At 34.8% G+C, this 15,834-nt stretch overlaps 1 pseudogene; it reads right to left on the bottom strand.

Moving 5' to 3' along the window:
• Window positions 1-337: 337 nt before the first annotated feature.
• Window positions 338-10,795, bottom strand: LOC148783474 (shewanella-like protein phosphatase 2 pseudogene; annotated as a pseudogene).
• Between the last annotated feature and the right edge of the window lie 5,039 nt (window positions 10,796-15,834).

Genomic DNA, 15,834 nt, shown 5'->3' with positions numbered 1-15,834 from the left:
AATTTGATTGTTTCGAGCATCGGCCCTACATAAACTTTTCCGATCTAAGATTAGGAGAAGACACTTAACATAAACTGGACTCTCACTCTTGGATACAGGGAGTGCCCAACTAGGGTGGCGCTCCAGCTTCGGAACCCAGCTCCGGTGCTCTGTGGTCGGGATATCATCCGGAACCCGTTCCAAAGTTTTTGGGAGTTAGCTTCTATTTTTAATATTCTCGATCCCATTCATAACTGAGCTCTCTCTTGCTACCGCATGGATCTCGCTTCCATTGTCCCATGGAATGCATTCCCGAACAAATTAGATCCCCGCTTCCAGAATTTTAGGATCGCATTCCCTACGTTCCCGAAACTCCATCGTTAGGGAGGATCCCATCATGAGCAAAAATAGTGCCATTCACCATTAAAACAGTAGCGTTATCAACAAAAAAACGCGTAGAAATTGAGCCTCCAGGACTCAAAGTAGCTATTCTAGCCCTAATTCCAGATGGGTAATTTTTGGGTATTGTTGGAAATGTGGCCTATCAGGCCTTTTTATCTTGGAATTTATTTTTCAATCATGGTACAAAAGCCATATTTTATAGTATATGTGAATTCCCATGTAGTTGATATGAGATAATGTCATATACTAGGATCCATTTGGAAGCTTTTATAGGATGTTGCACTGGAGAAAAAACCTAGTGTTACTGGAGGGAAGCCCATTGATGTGTTTGGATTATTTGTAAGAAATATTATTTTTTATATTATAGATGTACAAAATTATTTAATTTCTAAATATATTTTACCAAGTTGTAGGAATGCTTGGATGACATCCTATTGTGTGAGTCATTAGTGCACTAATGACAGGTTTAGCTCATTGCAAAGGATTAACAGTTTGGTGACAACTTATTAATCTTAATTGGCTACACTTAAAAAAAATTAAGGCAGAAGTTATACTTGGATCTCAACTCTTATAGATCATTAATGTGAGAGTTATAAAATATGGTTTTCTATAAAAAGAGGTTAAACCCTCAAGTACAAAGAGAGAGAGAATGATAGAAAAGAAGGTGAAGGAGATTCACCAAGAGGACTCTCAAGGTAGCCTGATGGCTTGGTCTATAGGTTTTGGTATGGAACATTAAGTCTCTCATGTGATTTAGGACATGTCCGAGTAAGTTGTTTTATCGATTTCAATTTGATTTATTTGTTATTATTTTTATTAGGACTAACAATGGTATCAAAGCAAAGTTTGTAGATTTATGTTTGTAAAAGAGGATATCCATGTAGAAAACATGTCTAAATTAATAATGTGGGATGTGTCCTAACAACAGTTAGATTATGTTTTATGGATACGAGCCACTAGATGCATATCCAATGCATTATCTGTGGTTTTTCATATTATTTTTTACTTACCTTAACAAAACCATAATTGAACGACTGTTAGAGATATCATAAAATATTCATAAAGATTTATTTTCTATGTGATTACTCTTGTATAAATTAGAATAGACTTATGTGTGAACTTATGATTATGCAGACTGCTTAATAGTTAAGTGGGAATTGAGTTCTTGACTTTAAACTACCAATCTTAAGATCATTTCCATAAAACAAATGTAGTTATATATGCTAAGGAACAATTCTTGCAATCAATACAGTTTTTTAAGACCATAGGCCCTAGTAATTCAAGTTCTTAAGCCTGGTCTTTCTTACTTTCAGTGTTATCCAGTTGTTCATATATATATATATATATATATATAAAGAACTCACATTGACAATTCCTTCTCTCGTACATATTAGAAAAAAAGAAAAAGGAATCCATTATTTATTCTATAGGTCCTTTGGTTATTCCACTCATGAATGAGTAGTGAAGGATGCCGATAACATAAATCAAGTGTCCGGCACAACAATCCTTCCAGCCTATAATCTTTACATGCCTTCAAAGCATTGTAGGGCCTGGATTTTTGAAGAATGTTATGATGGTTAATTTACCCAAATTCTATTATAAAGCATTCGTGGTAAGCTTATTGCCTTAAATTAGAATTTGACAGGTTTCAATTATAAAGTATTTGTGGAAAGTTCTTTATTGCCTTAAATTAGAATTTGGCAGGTTTCAATTATAAAGCTTTCGTGGTAAGTTCTTTATTGCCTCAAATTAGAATTTAACAGGTTTCAATTTAGTAGGTTTCAATTACAAAGCTTTTGTAGTAAGTTCTTTATTGACTTAAATTAGAATTTAACAGGTTTCAATTATAAAGTATTTGTGCTAAGTTCTTTATTGCCTTAATTAGAATTTGACAGGTTTCAATTATATAGCATTTGTGGTAAGTTGTCACACCCCAAAAATTTACAATACTGATATTCCTGAGATGTGACAGTCAAAACAAAGATATTTTAGATATCTACCATGCATTGAATCAAAATCAAAACCCCCTTTTCTTTTTATTTTTTTTTTGAAATTTTAGGATTATTATATAAACTCTATTCATAACTACTATTAACATAAAAGTCTAAACATATATACATCTCTTGACATGACAAATTTACAATGGCGAATTCTTACAAAGTAACAAAAGAAAGTTTAAGTACAACTACAATATCTTCCAAAGTTGATCCTGACGAGCACTCAAAATGAAACCGCAATTATCCCGAAAAAAATGTTTACCATAGTTTGATGAGTTTGGCTACTCAGTAAGTGATCATCATAATCCTAAAAAAAATCATAGTTGAAAGATATCAATATTTTCAAAAAGAAGATCTATTAACAAAAATGCATCAACAGTTTCACTTTAAAAAATGCATAATTAAGTGTAATTCGAATAATTGAAATGCATATAACACTTTAACAGCAGTGCATATTTCAAAGGATTTCACAAAATACTCTACTGACATCCCAAGTAGGTCACCTATATACCCCATCAGCGTCTTGATGGGTCCACTTAATCCCTATCGACGATCCAGATAGGTCCACTTAATCCCTGCAGGTCCACTTATACCTCACTGGAGTACCAAATGAGTCCACTTAATCCCTACCGACGTATCGGATAGGTCCACTTATACCTAACCAATGAACCAGATGAGTCCACTTGCATACTTAAAGTATTTCTAAATCTCTTTAAACATTCGAAAGCAACAATATCATGTACTCAACATATTAATATGAATTTCACTGAAACCATTAATAACAGTCACATTCAATAACATTTCAAAAATACCCAGTCAAATATTTTGGGCTCAAGTTCAGAAAAGTAGCAGTTCGTAAAGACATTCTAGCCTAATTACCAATCTAGTATGTATAGAAAAACTCTTATAAAAATCCAAGAATACAGAATTATCACAATTTATGGGATGTCAATTCGCAAATAAACATTTCACAGACAATGCAATAATCAAATGCAAAAATATCAGCTTTCAAATAATAAGGCAATCATTTGCACATGAATTTTACAATGTCTAAATATTCAAAAACAGTAGAAAGAAATCTCACAATTTTACTAAAAGCAGAAATATCACATTTATTTCTAATAATTTTACAGTATCTAAAATTCTCTAACAATAGACAAGAAAAATAAATTTATTTCTAAGAATTTACAGTATTTAAAATTTCTAACATAGATAAAATATCACAATTTTTTTAAAAAGATTATTTTTCGAGACAATGAGGTCACTTACAGTTGTTCATCAGATTTGATTCATCGGAACCATATATAGGTCCAGACCTTCAAAATGGTCTAAGAGATTCAAGGTTTAGAGTCCCTAAGCTTTACTTTGTATGGTTACTGCTCTCGCCTTTTTATTTTCTTTGGAGGAACTAACCCTTGTCGTATAGTCAAGCCCCTTGAAACATCAAAGCGTGATATCCTCAAAACTCATACGTATATAAGGGATATAAGGGATAACACTTTTTTTTTTTCTAATGATTTACAATATTAAAAATTCCTAACAGCAAATATAATTTCACAATTTTACTAAAAGTTTAAATTTTTTTTTTTTTTTTCAAAATAATAAGGCCGCTTGCGCATAAAATTTATCGCGCCTAAAATTCATGATAATAAGCAGAAGTAATTATTTCATTTCATTTTTAAAAAGAACGGATTATTTTTCAAGATAATGAAATCACTTACCTAAAATATTTGAGAGGGAGCTTCCGATAAAAATTTGGCTAGAGAGAGGAGCTCACTGTGTTTGTAAGAGGGAGAGCGAGAGTGGAGTTCTGTTAGACGACTTACCCTTCACCCTATTTAAATCTTTTAAAATGCCTCCACCTCATGTATGAGGTGTAGCGTAAATGTCCACCTTTAAGGGACATGGCAATGCAACAAAGCTTAAGCCAAATGAAGGTAAAAGCTTTTGAAAGTAGTGATCGTCCCTAAGGACCATCATACTCATATAGACCATGACTTATTAAAAGTTTTTTTTTTTTTTTTTTAATTTTTTTAGGATTATTACATTCTTCCCCCCTTCAAAGAAATTTAGTCCTCTACATTTGTGTACGTGATTATTGAAAAAGATACGGATATTTTTCTCTGATTTCGTCTTCTCGTTCCCAAGTCAACTCCTCTTTTGAATGGTACGGCCATAATATACGGACCAAAGGATTCTCTTTGTTGTACAACACTTGTACTCTCCTATCCAGTATCAAAATTGGTTACTCAATGAAGTATAGGTCTTTCCTGATCGATAAAGGTTCAAGATATGAGATGGGTTGGGCTGATATTTTCGTAGTGATGATACATGGAAGACATTATGGACGTTTGCCAATTCGGGTGGTAAGGCAAGTCTATAAGCGACACCTCCAATTCTTTCCAAGATTTAAAATGGTCTGATGTAACGTGGGCTCAACTTTCCTTTCTTGCCGAATCTCATAATGCCTTTTATTAATGAGATCTTTAGGAAAACTCGATGACCTTCCTCAAATTCAAGATCTCTCCGTTGGTTATCGACATAACTCTTTTGCCGACTCTGAGCTATCCTGAGCCTTTCTCGAATTAATGCTATCTTATATGTGGTTACCTGGCCAATTTCTGGCTCCAAAAGCTTTATTCACCAACCTCGTCCTAACAAATGGGTGACCTGCATTTCTTTCTATACAGGGCTTCATATGGTGTCATCTGAATACTGGCTTGGAAGCTATTATTATAAGCAAACTCAATCAAGGGTAAATGGTCATCTCAGCTTCCTGTAAAGTCAAAGACACATGCCCTCAGCATATATTCCAAGGTTTGGATAGTTCTCTCCGATTGTCCATCAGTTTGGGGGTGAAAGGCAGTGCTAAAGGTGAGTCTCTTCCCCATGGCTGACTGTAGCCTAACTCAAAATTTAGAAGTAAACCGAGTATCCCTGTCTGATACAATACTGACCGAAACTCCATGCAAATGCACTCTTTCTTTAATATACAACTTGGCCAATCGATCCAAAGTGTAAGTAGTGCGAATCGGCAGAAAGTGGGCAGCTTTGGTCAGCCGGTCCACAATGAACCAAATGATATCATGTCCTGAATTTGTTCTAGGCAAGCCAACGACAAAATCCATAGAGATGTGCTCCCACTTCCACTCTGGCACGGGGAAAGGCTGCAACAACCCAACGGGCCTTTGATGCTCAGCTTTTACTTCCTGGCATGTTAGGCACGTAGACACAAATAGGGCTACCTCTTTTTTCATATTATTCCACAAAAAGGTTTTCTTTAGGTCCTGATACATTTTAATACGTCCGGGATGTATCGTATAACGAGAGTGATGTGCTTCTTCCAAGATAGCTTTCTTCACACTCTCATCATTCGGGACACAAACCCGACCTTTGAATCTTAGCAAATCCTCACTACAAATAGAGAATTCGTCTCTCTTTCACAGCTTCACCTCTTCTACAATTGTTATAAGCTGAGGTCTTTCTTTTGTGCCGATCAAATCTGTTGGATTAATTGGGGTTCTGCCTTAATGTTGGCAATCATACTTACCACACCATTAATGGACGGAGCCGGATGCCAATCCACTATTTCCTCTAACAATCTCATTTCTTAGATCATTAGATGAGCTAAGAGTCCCGTAGATTTTCTACTTAGAGCGTTGGCCACAACGTTAGCTTTTCCTGAATGATAATTGATTGTACAATCATAATCTTTTAAGAAATACATTCATCTTATCTGTCGCATATTTAAATCCTTTTGAGAGAAGAGGTATTTCAAGCTCTTATGATCCGTGTATATTTTGAATTGCTCACCATATAGATAATGCCTCCACATTTTCAAAGCGAATACTATTGCAGCCAGCTCTAAGTCATGAATTTGATATTTTTTCTCATATTCTTTCAACTGTCTGGATGCATATGCCACTACTTTCCCATATCGCATTAATACGCAGCCCAAGCCTTTATGTAAAGCATCACTATAAATCACAAATCCCCTACTCCCCTCAGGAATAGTTAAAATAGGTACTGAAGTTAATCAAACTTTTAGATCTTGAAAACTCTCATCACATTCACCTATCCACTCAAATTTGACATTTTTCTGTGTCAATCGAGTCAATGGGGTTGCAATTCAAGAAAATCCTTCTACAAATTTTTTATAGTATCCTGCCAATCCCAAAATGCTTCGACCTTCAGTCACATTACTTGGTTGTTTCTAATTAACAACGGCTTCAACCTTTGAAGGATCAACTGATAAACCTTCCTTTGATATGACATGTCCCAAAAATGTCACTTGTTCAAGCCAAAATTCACATTTACTAAGTTTGGCATACAATTTCTTTTCTCTTAATATTTACAATACCATTCTTACATGCTGCTCATGTTCCTTCTGATTCTTGGAATAAATTAAAATATCATCGATGAATACCATAATAAATTTATCCAAAAAGGGCTTAAAGACCCGATTCATCAAATTCATAAATGCAGCCGGTGCATTGGTTAATCCAAAAGGCATGACTAAAAATTCATAATGGTCATACCTTGTTCTGAAAGCTGTCTTGGGAACATCTTCACTTTTAATCTTAAGATGATAGTATCCAGATCTAAGATCAATTTTTTAAAACACTTGTGATCCTTGTAATTGATCAAATAAATCATCAATTCTAGGTAATGGATACTTATTTTTCACTGTCACTTAATTCAACTGTCTATAATCGATACACAATCTCATGGTCCCATCTTTTTTTTTAACAAACAATACCGGAGCACCCCAAGGTGACACACTGGGCCTGATAAAACCTTTTATCTAATAATTCTTTGAATTGTTGTTTAAGTTCCTTAAGTTCTGCAGGTGCCATTCTGTAAGGTGCTTTAGAAATTGAGGCTACCCCTGGCAATAATTCAATAGAGAATTCAATTTCCCTGTCATGCGGTAATCCTGACAATTCTTCAGGGAAAACTTCAGGAAATTCTCGTATAACCGGAGTGGTATCCAAATTTATCTCTTCCTTCCTATTTTCTTTGATATAGGCAAGAAAGCGTTGACACCCTTTTCGAAGGAGGCGATTAGCTCGAATACAGGAGATTAAATATGATGGGGAGTCATCTTTGATACCATTGAAGTAAAATACTGGTTGATTCGAAATACTAAAGGTAACCATTATCTTGTAACAATCAATACTTGTATGGTATGCAGAAAGCCAATCCATGCCTAATATTACATCAAAATCTTGAATTTCTACGAGTATTAAATCAAGCAACAGTTCCTTTTCTTCTATCTTTATTACACAAGATTTGTACACTATATTGGTGTCAATTGAATTTCCCATCGGTGTGATTACCTCTAGAATGTATTCTAATTGTTCTGGTTCTACCTTTAAGTGGCATGCAAAGTGTGGTGACACAAATGAATGAATAGATCCAGGATCAATCAAAACATGAGCTACTTTTTGGAAGATAATAAGAGTACCTTGGATCACTGATTTTGAGGCCTGAGCATCTTGCTGAGTGATCGCAAATACTCTTCCCTTCATCTGAGGCTTTTGAGCTATCTCTCCCTGCTCTGGAAGCAGTTGCATCTGTAAGCTAGGACATTCTCTAATCTGGTGCCCCAATTTTCCACATTTAAAATAGGCTCCAGTATTCCAATAACAAGGGCTCGATCCATGCTTTTTCCCACATTTTGTACATGGTTCTATTGGGCTTTGAAGTGGCAAGGGCCTTGGCTTCTTGTTTGCCCTTTCAAACTGTTGTCGATTAGATGGTGTGGGTCTAACCTGACTTTTCTGATTTTTCATCTTTTGGTAATCTTCGCAATCCTTTTCAACAATTTGGGCTCGATCCACTATTTCAGCATAAGTTCTCAATTTGAAGACTGATATTCTGCTTCTAATAGCTGGTCTGAGACCCCTTTCAAATTTTTTCACCTTTCTTGCCTCATTGTTAATCATATGTGGTGCAAACCTGGCCAATTCAGTAAACTTGGCCTCGTATTGTGCTACTGTACGGTTTCCTTGGATTAATTCCAGAAATTCCATTTCTTTTTGGTCTCAAATAAAATATGAAAAATACTTTTCATTAAATGCCTTTAGAAAAACTTCCCAAGTCAAGGGTTTATTTTCTTTGACCAATACTCCTTTTGCCATTTGCCACCAATGTTGTGCTTCACTTTCTAACATAAAAATTGCCAAGGCCACCTTCCTATCATCAGGACATTCCATTACCTCGAATATTTTTTCCAATTGCATAATCCATCCCTCGACTTCCAGTGGGTTTGCAGCACCTTTAAAAGAAGGTGGGTTCAATTTCTTAAATTGTTCAATATTACTCCCACCATTTCCCGTAGCTGTCTGCTTGGGTAGATTGTTGTTTTCCATCTGATGTTGCATTAGAGCAACCATATTTTCCAAGGCTTTGTGAATTCCTTCCATATTAGCTTCAGCTATTCTGGATCTTGACTTCGTCTCGGTCTGTACACACAATAAATATGATTTTAAGTACATTCTTTTTAAATTTCCTAAGAATCTTAAACCTATCGCTCTGATACCATAATTGTCACACCCCAATAATTTACAATACTGATATTCTAAGATGTGACAGTCAAAACAAAGCAAATTTTAGATATCTACCATGCATTGAATCAAAATCAAAACCCCCTTTTATTTTTTTATTTTTTTTGAAATTTTAGGATTATTACATAAGTTCTTTATTGCCTTAAATTAGAATTTGGTAGGTTTCAATTGCAAAGTTTTTGTAGGGTAATAAACTGTTGACATTCTATTTTATCTTAATAGCATGAAATGAATGCAAATCAATGTGCAATCCCATTTTGAAATTTAAGTTACTCTCTCTCTTTCTCCCTACCCAAGGATAAGCAGGTCTCTATCTCTCACTCTTCATTATTTAAAAATAAATAAATTATAGAAAAATGTTGGAAGATATTCCTATATATTTCCAACATGACCCTCTAGCAATTATACATATTACGATGAGACAACTATTGCTTATCAATTTTATTTAAAGAGATACTTGATTTGAAAAATTTCATGGTGATCAATGATTATGAATATTTCAAGTTCAACAATACATGTATATTTGTGTTAAGATGTTTATTCCCCTTTCTTTCTACAAGCATTAAGAATATTTTGTTTAGATTGATAATGTTGTTTATTATTTTTAACGAAGTTGTGACTTACTTTTTTGGTATTTTTTGCTTAGTAATCTTTCGTTTATTTAGAAAACTAAATTTGTACCCTTGAGGATGTGATATTGAGCTATTATTTTTCAATAAGATTGAATTATCATATTGGTGATAGTTGTTCATTAGATAGTGGGAGTAAATCATCATTTACCAAATTAGAATTGAATTTATTCATTCTATAATTTTCAATGCACATTAAGAAAGTGAGAGCTATTATTGATCTAGCAAGCTAGACTACATTGGACCAGTAGGTACTCCATTAAAAATGTTAATTTGCTTCCTTTACAAATGTTTTTCATTTGAATTCCTTAACAAAACCAGTCACCCCAATTCATGAATTCGTGAAGGCCTACTTTTATAACATACCTGAAATCTCCTTGTATATTCAGCCTTTCATGGTTTCCCAGTAAAATTAACAGCTTCCCATTTGATTTTTTTGCGTCTTGCTTGAGTTTTTCTACAAAATAAAGGAGCTTGAACTCTTCTCCTCCTCTATCAAAGATATCACCAAGCTTCACAACTATGGAGTTGCCTGCAATCTAGTGAATAGTTTTTCATCGAGGATTTTAGCCATTTTCAGACATGTTTGGCCTTTTGGAGATCGCCATGGAGGTCCCTAACTGCTAGCAAGCGAGGTTGAGATGGGTATGTAGATTTTTATTGGTATTGTACTTTCTGAGGAGAGAGAAAGAGTCCACTCACTATGAAGTCAGACGAATGTATTCATGAAGTTAGAGAGAGAGGAGTACGTTTTGGCAGATGGGTCCATTGGAATAGGGGGGCTGAGGTTGAAGATGGGGTGAATGTGAAGAGGTGGTGAATGTCTAGTCAAGAGAGAGAGATAGAGAAAGAGAGGGAGAGAGAGAGAAGATAGGTGGAGATTGGCTCCAAGTTAAGCGGAATGTGATCCAACCTTGAATGAAGTTCGATCCATTTCAAATAGGAACACATTTTTCTTAGATGGGGGTGCGACTCAACTTTAAATGAGATTTCGTTCCTGTTGTCTATGGGAGTGCGATCCTTCAAAACATAGGAACATGATTCCATATTACGTGGAATACGTTTCCATTAAATAAGGACCTTGATCCCCATGTATTGGGAGCGTGCTCCCTGTTGTTACGGGGTCTCGATCAACAACTTTTACCCTCACCGGAACTTGCTGCCCGAGCTCCGGAGCTTTAAGCAGCCCTCGATTCGACTCTCTCGGAACCAGAGCCATTCCTGCTCCCGATAACTATGTTGTGGAAACGAAAAGCAATCCACAAAACAAGAAAGAAGAAACAAACATAAAAGAAAGAGACAACAAACCACAATACAAATATATACATGGTTCGACAACATGCCTACGTCTACGGAGAGATGAGAGCTTCTTTACCGGCAATGGAGAATAGGGTTACAATGACTATGTTCCTCACGCTTCTCTCTGCTTTCGTATTGCAAATAAATCTTCATTTTTCCTTAACCCTAAAAGAACCCCTATCGCAACAATACATATAGTCCCAGGCAGATGGTACAAATTACCAAAATACCCCATGGGTTCTCAAGCCCTTCGGACTTTTAACGGCCTTCCGAAGTCGTCCCTTTGACTCCACCTTGACAAATCTATTTTATTAGAATACAAAAAATTAATCCTCAACATATGTGAGTAGCAAGGTTCAATAAACTACCATAAACTCTGGCTTGTGAATATCAAAAGATAAGGGCGACTTTAAGGAATTAAATCTCAAATCCTAAAAGGATTATGCATTCACGAATTGATTTAGAAATGGTGGCCATTTTTAGCAAGAAAGTCACCCTAAACTCTATAAATATGCATCCTACCTTAGTAGTTAACCATTGGAAAAAGTAAATTTGTGTTTTAGGGTACATTCAAGATGAAGCTGCTTTCTGCAATAGTTTTTCTTGTCCTCCTCATGGCTGCAGGTAAAGTTGAATCTCTCTCTCCCTCTATCTATCTAGAGTGATATTACTAAGAAAATCTTCTTGGTTTTTGTCCTCTTGGACCAAGGTCTATCTAACATTTGGTCTTTGCTAACCTATCTCTCTCTCTTTACAATGGTGTCACTAAGAGATTTACATGTTAGTTTTTGTCCTCTTGGATCAAGGTCCCTTTTGTTATCTATAAAATTTTATTTCAAAGAGAGGAAAAAATGGTACTATGAGTTTTTAAGAAAAGAAAAGGGCGATTGCAATGTTATTTCTTTCAAATCTAACGTAAGGGTAAGTTATTTGGAAAAGAATATCAAGAGACTATTTATTTTTAGGTCACAATAACCCTTGTGCATTTATTTTTAGGTCACACTAACCCTTGTGCGAACATATTATGGACAAAATCCAAAGTTCTTTTTTTTTTCAGAACTTCGTGGCACACACCAAGGCCATTCAATTTGACATCTAATGGTTAGGAGTAATTGCGACCTTCTCATAGCCCAATTTATTTTTGTTTGCGTTTCTCTTATTTATTTTTTGGTATGGAGATATACTTATCCACACTTGAGTGTGTCATTCAATTAAAATAAAAACCACTTGAGAGAGAGAGAGAGAAAATTTAGATTAAGAAAATAGGACAAGTGGGAACTAAGTTTGGGTGAGTATTTTGCATCACTTGCTATTTGGATTAGTTTATGTAGATTTTATTCCTTTCTTAATTTATATCTTTGTAAATAAAGCAAAATTAAAGTCTTTTATATTTCATTCACTCTCTTTAGAACATGGATCCTAAATTGATTTGACCTATTGGAAATTCATCCATTTCTCTCTCTCTCTTTAAACATGATTTACTAGAATTTCTTTTTATATTAATGAGTTTCTCCATCTCTTACACTCTCTTCATTTAAAAATAGTGTTTAAAAAATTACCCATCTGGATCGAAAATCAACGATGCAATCGGGATGACCTAGTTCCTTATCTAGATCAATTGAACTTTTGGTTCTGTCCAATTTATTTCTTTTTCTTTCTTTTTTTAATATTTTTTATTTATTCTATATTAAAATGACAAAAAGGAAATTTTTTGGTCTTCACTTGAAAGGCTAGGAGTATTGCCCAGTAATCGGTCGACTCACCTGATCAATCCGGGTTTCAAAACACATCTCTGAAATAGAGATGTTTCAAAAAATTAAATTGGAGAGCCTCCCTTCTTTCTCTTTTAAAACTGCTTGCATTTTCTTTAGACAAATATCAAAGATAAGTTGCCAAAATATCTTATTACTTGTTAAGCATGTTGCTTTGAGCAGGAGCATACTCCGTGGGTAAGGAGTATTTTGGGGGGAGGAATTTTTTTTTTTTTTTGGTCCAAAATCCTATTTCTCGTTTGGCTAGTGGACATATTGCTAATGGGCTCACTTTGTACGTTACCCTTTCTCGTTTGACTACTGGAATTTTTCCCCCTGAGGAAGAATTTTCAACTTAATTTGGATGTGCTTTATTTAATTATTTTTTAAATATATTTTTTATATCTTATTGAATTTTTTTTAGTTTTTATTTTTTTTAACACTTTTTTAACGACTTAGAATTTGCCCGGTTAGGCCGGTTGAATTGTCCAGTTTATCACAGCATATCATTTTGGTGAAATAAATTCTTAAGATTATCTCAAAGTCTATTTTAATATTTAATTATAAAATTTTAAATTCTAAAAATAGTTAAAATCAAGTAGATACATAAACAAATGAAAATCTTGAAAATGGACGGTCTAGATAATGTATCGTAAAATGCACTATTTTTAGACTCAAAATCTTTTTTTTTTTTTTTCATATTCATACATCCCGCTGTTGAGATGATCAAATAGAGCCTTTTTCAACATTAAAACAATTTTTTTCGATGGATTTTTTAGGTACATCTGTAATTCTACATTTTAAAGTTGCAACTTTATATAAACTTTTTCCTTATCTAATTCATGATGAATTTCTTCCTAATTTTTGCTGACTGGTTTTCGACCGGTGGGATACCTAGATTTTTGAAAGTGAGTCTCTCTCTCTCTCGTTTGTAACCTAGAAGAGAAATACAAGGAAAACAAAGGCTTCGAGGAGTACTGACTCACTTGGATGATTAATTACACTTTAAGTCACTAAGCTTAAAAGTTAAATCCTGCTAAAAGATGCTTAAGGCGTGTTTATAAGTGGGAGTTTCTCAAAGTGAGAGTCGAACATCCCACTTCTACATTTGATATCAGTGCATGTAAGTCGTAAAGTATCACTGTGGATTTCTTTTTAGCGCCAAAATAAGTAAGTTTTTTTGAAGGTGGTCATTCTATCTAAAATGATGGAAGGACGATCTTCCATAATATAATTTGTGAGAGACTTTCTCACACTCCCAAGAACTCCACGTGTCAAATACACCTTTAGGGTTTGCATGAGGGAGGAAAAACCAATGCTACTTCACATGGGATTTCCTTTAAAGTTGAGGAGATGAGAAATTTAGGTTACTTCTAACCATTTGGGAAGTGGACAATTTTTTTTATTTTTTTTTTATTTTTTATTTTTTATTTTTTTTAGTGTGGACTTGAGAATTTCTCATTACCTATCTAAAAATAACAATTTTACAGTCTGAAGGCCAAAGCATTATTATTTGACAATATTTGGGCTTAAGTTTCCGATTTCCTTTCTAAGTATGTAGGATATATAAGGAAATCCACTATATACATGCTCCCTTATGTAAATTGTATATTTCCTTCGTCTTAGAGTCATCCGATATGGACGGACGGCTGGGGCAACTTCAATCATCACAAGTTGACCTCTACCCTTTTGATCTTAATTAGAAAGATCATAGTATTTTACTTTTATTTATATTTCTGTGAATCTTTTTAATTTGAATTTACGTGTCGCAGGCTGCGTACTAAAAAAATAAAAAAATATATCTACTGAAATGATCAAAATACCTCCATAACTTATATGAGCATTTTAGTAATTGTATTTCATCATAAATATATATTTTATATATGTTTTAGATGAAGACTGGTGATAATAGTTTAGGCTGCAAATTTTAAATCAAGATACTTTATAAAAAATTAAAAATAAAACAATATTAGGCATAAGAAGCTATCATAGCCATCTATTCAAATCGAACCTCTACAGAGGGGATATCATACACGTGCCCCCTCTCTATCTTATTGTAGGGGAACCCAATGTTTGGTTCCCCTCCCAAGATTATTGTTTGGTCCCTCTCTAGACTAGTGTAGGGGAACCAAACAATGTCTTAATTATTGTAGGGAAACCCTGTTATTTGAATCTATACAACAAGTGATTTCAATGGGCACAATATTCTTATTTAGGGTAGTTCCATGTAAAAGATAGCCTTTTTTAGGGTTTGCACGCCTGGGTTTCTTCCCAAAGATAATCTTATTTAGGATTTGTATGTCCGGGTTCATTCCCAAAGGTAGTCTTAGGGTTCCTTTCCAAACAGTCTTAAATATTGTAGAGGAACCCAACGGCATAATTATTCTTATTTAGATGGTTCCTTGGTGGTTTTATTTAGGATTTGTATACGTGTGTTATTTAGGGTTTGTACGCCTGGCTTCCTAGTAAAAATAGTCTTAGGGTTCCTTGACAAACATAATCTTAATTTTGTAGAGGAGCCCACCCGTTTATTTTTTGAATACACACCAAATAAATTCCATGGGAATGATTATTGTGGCCAATTAATGCGTTCCTTTATATAGATCATGATTTAATACATATAAGTTCGTTCTTCTTTATATATAACTATTTGACCAAAGAAAATAAGCATCACTTAACAATTTTGTATACATCAATAAATTTTTATGCATGTTCACGCGTGTCTATATTAGGGGTGGCAACTGCCCGGGCCTGGACAAGGCCACCTCAGGCACTAGCCCAACCCCAGTCCCCTAATAGCGAGCACAGGCCTGGCCAGCCCTAATTGGGTTAAAAAGGCAATGGCCTAGGTCCAGCCCTAGCCCTATGCCGGGCTAATTAAAATTGAAATAAAATAAAAACAAAAACCAAGAAAAAGAGGTTGGGCTGGCTATGACTCGTTTCCGGGGGTATGGTTGCCCAGCCCTAGCCTGGTTGTCGAGCCACATTTCATGGCTACGCCCTACTCTTTTCGGGCTGGGCTGATAGGGTCAGGTAGGGCTACCCAGCCCATTATCACCCTTAATGCATATGTATAGGAAATCATCAATAGACTACAAAAATGGGTACAGATTAGAATAAGAAAGTGTTGGTTTCCTCTACAATAACTAAAACTATGTTTGGCTAGGAACCCTAAGATGCAAATCCTGAATAAGATTACATTTGGCAA

This window comes from Amborella trichopoda, chromosome 1 (genome assembly GCF_054954075.1).
Source record: "Amborella trichopoda isolate Santa Cruz 75 chromosome 1, AtrichopodaSantaCruz75HAP2 v2.0, whole genome shotgun sequence".
NCBI lineage: Eukaryota > Viridiplantae > Streptophyta > Magnoliopsida > Amborellales > Amborellaceae > Amborella > Amborella trichopoda.
Note: the sequence above shows the minus strand (reverse complement) of the source record. Positions and strands in the feature narration are given on the sequence as shown.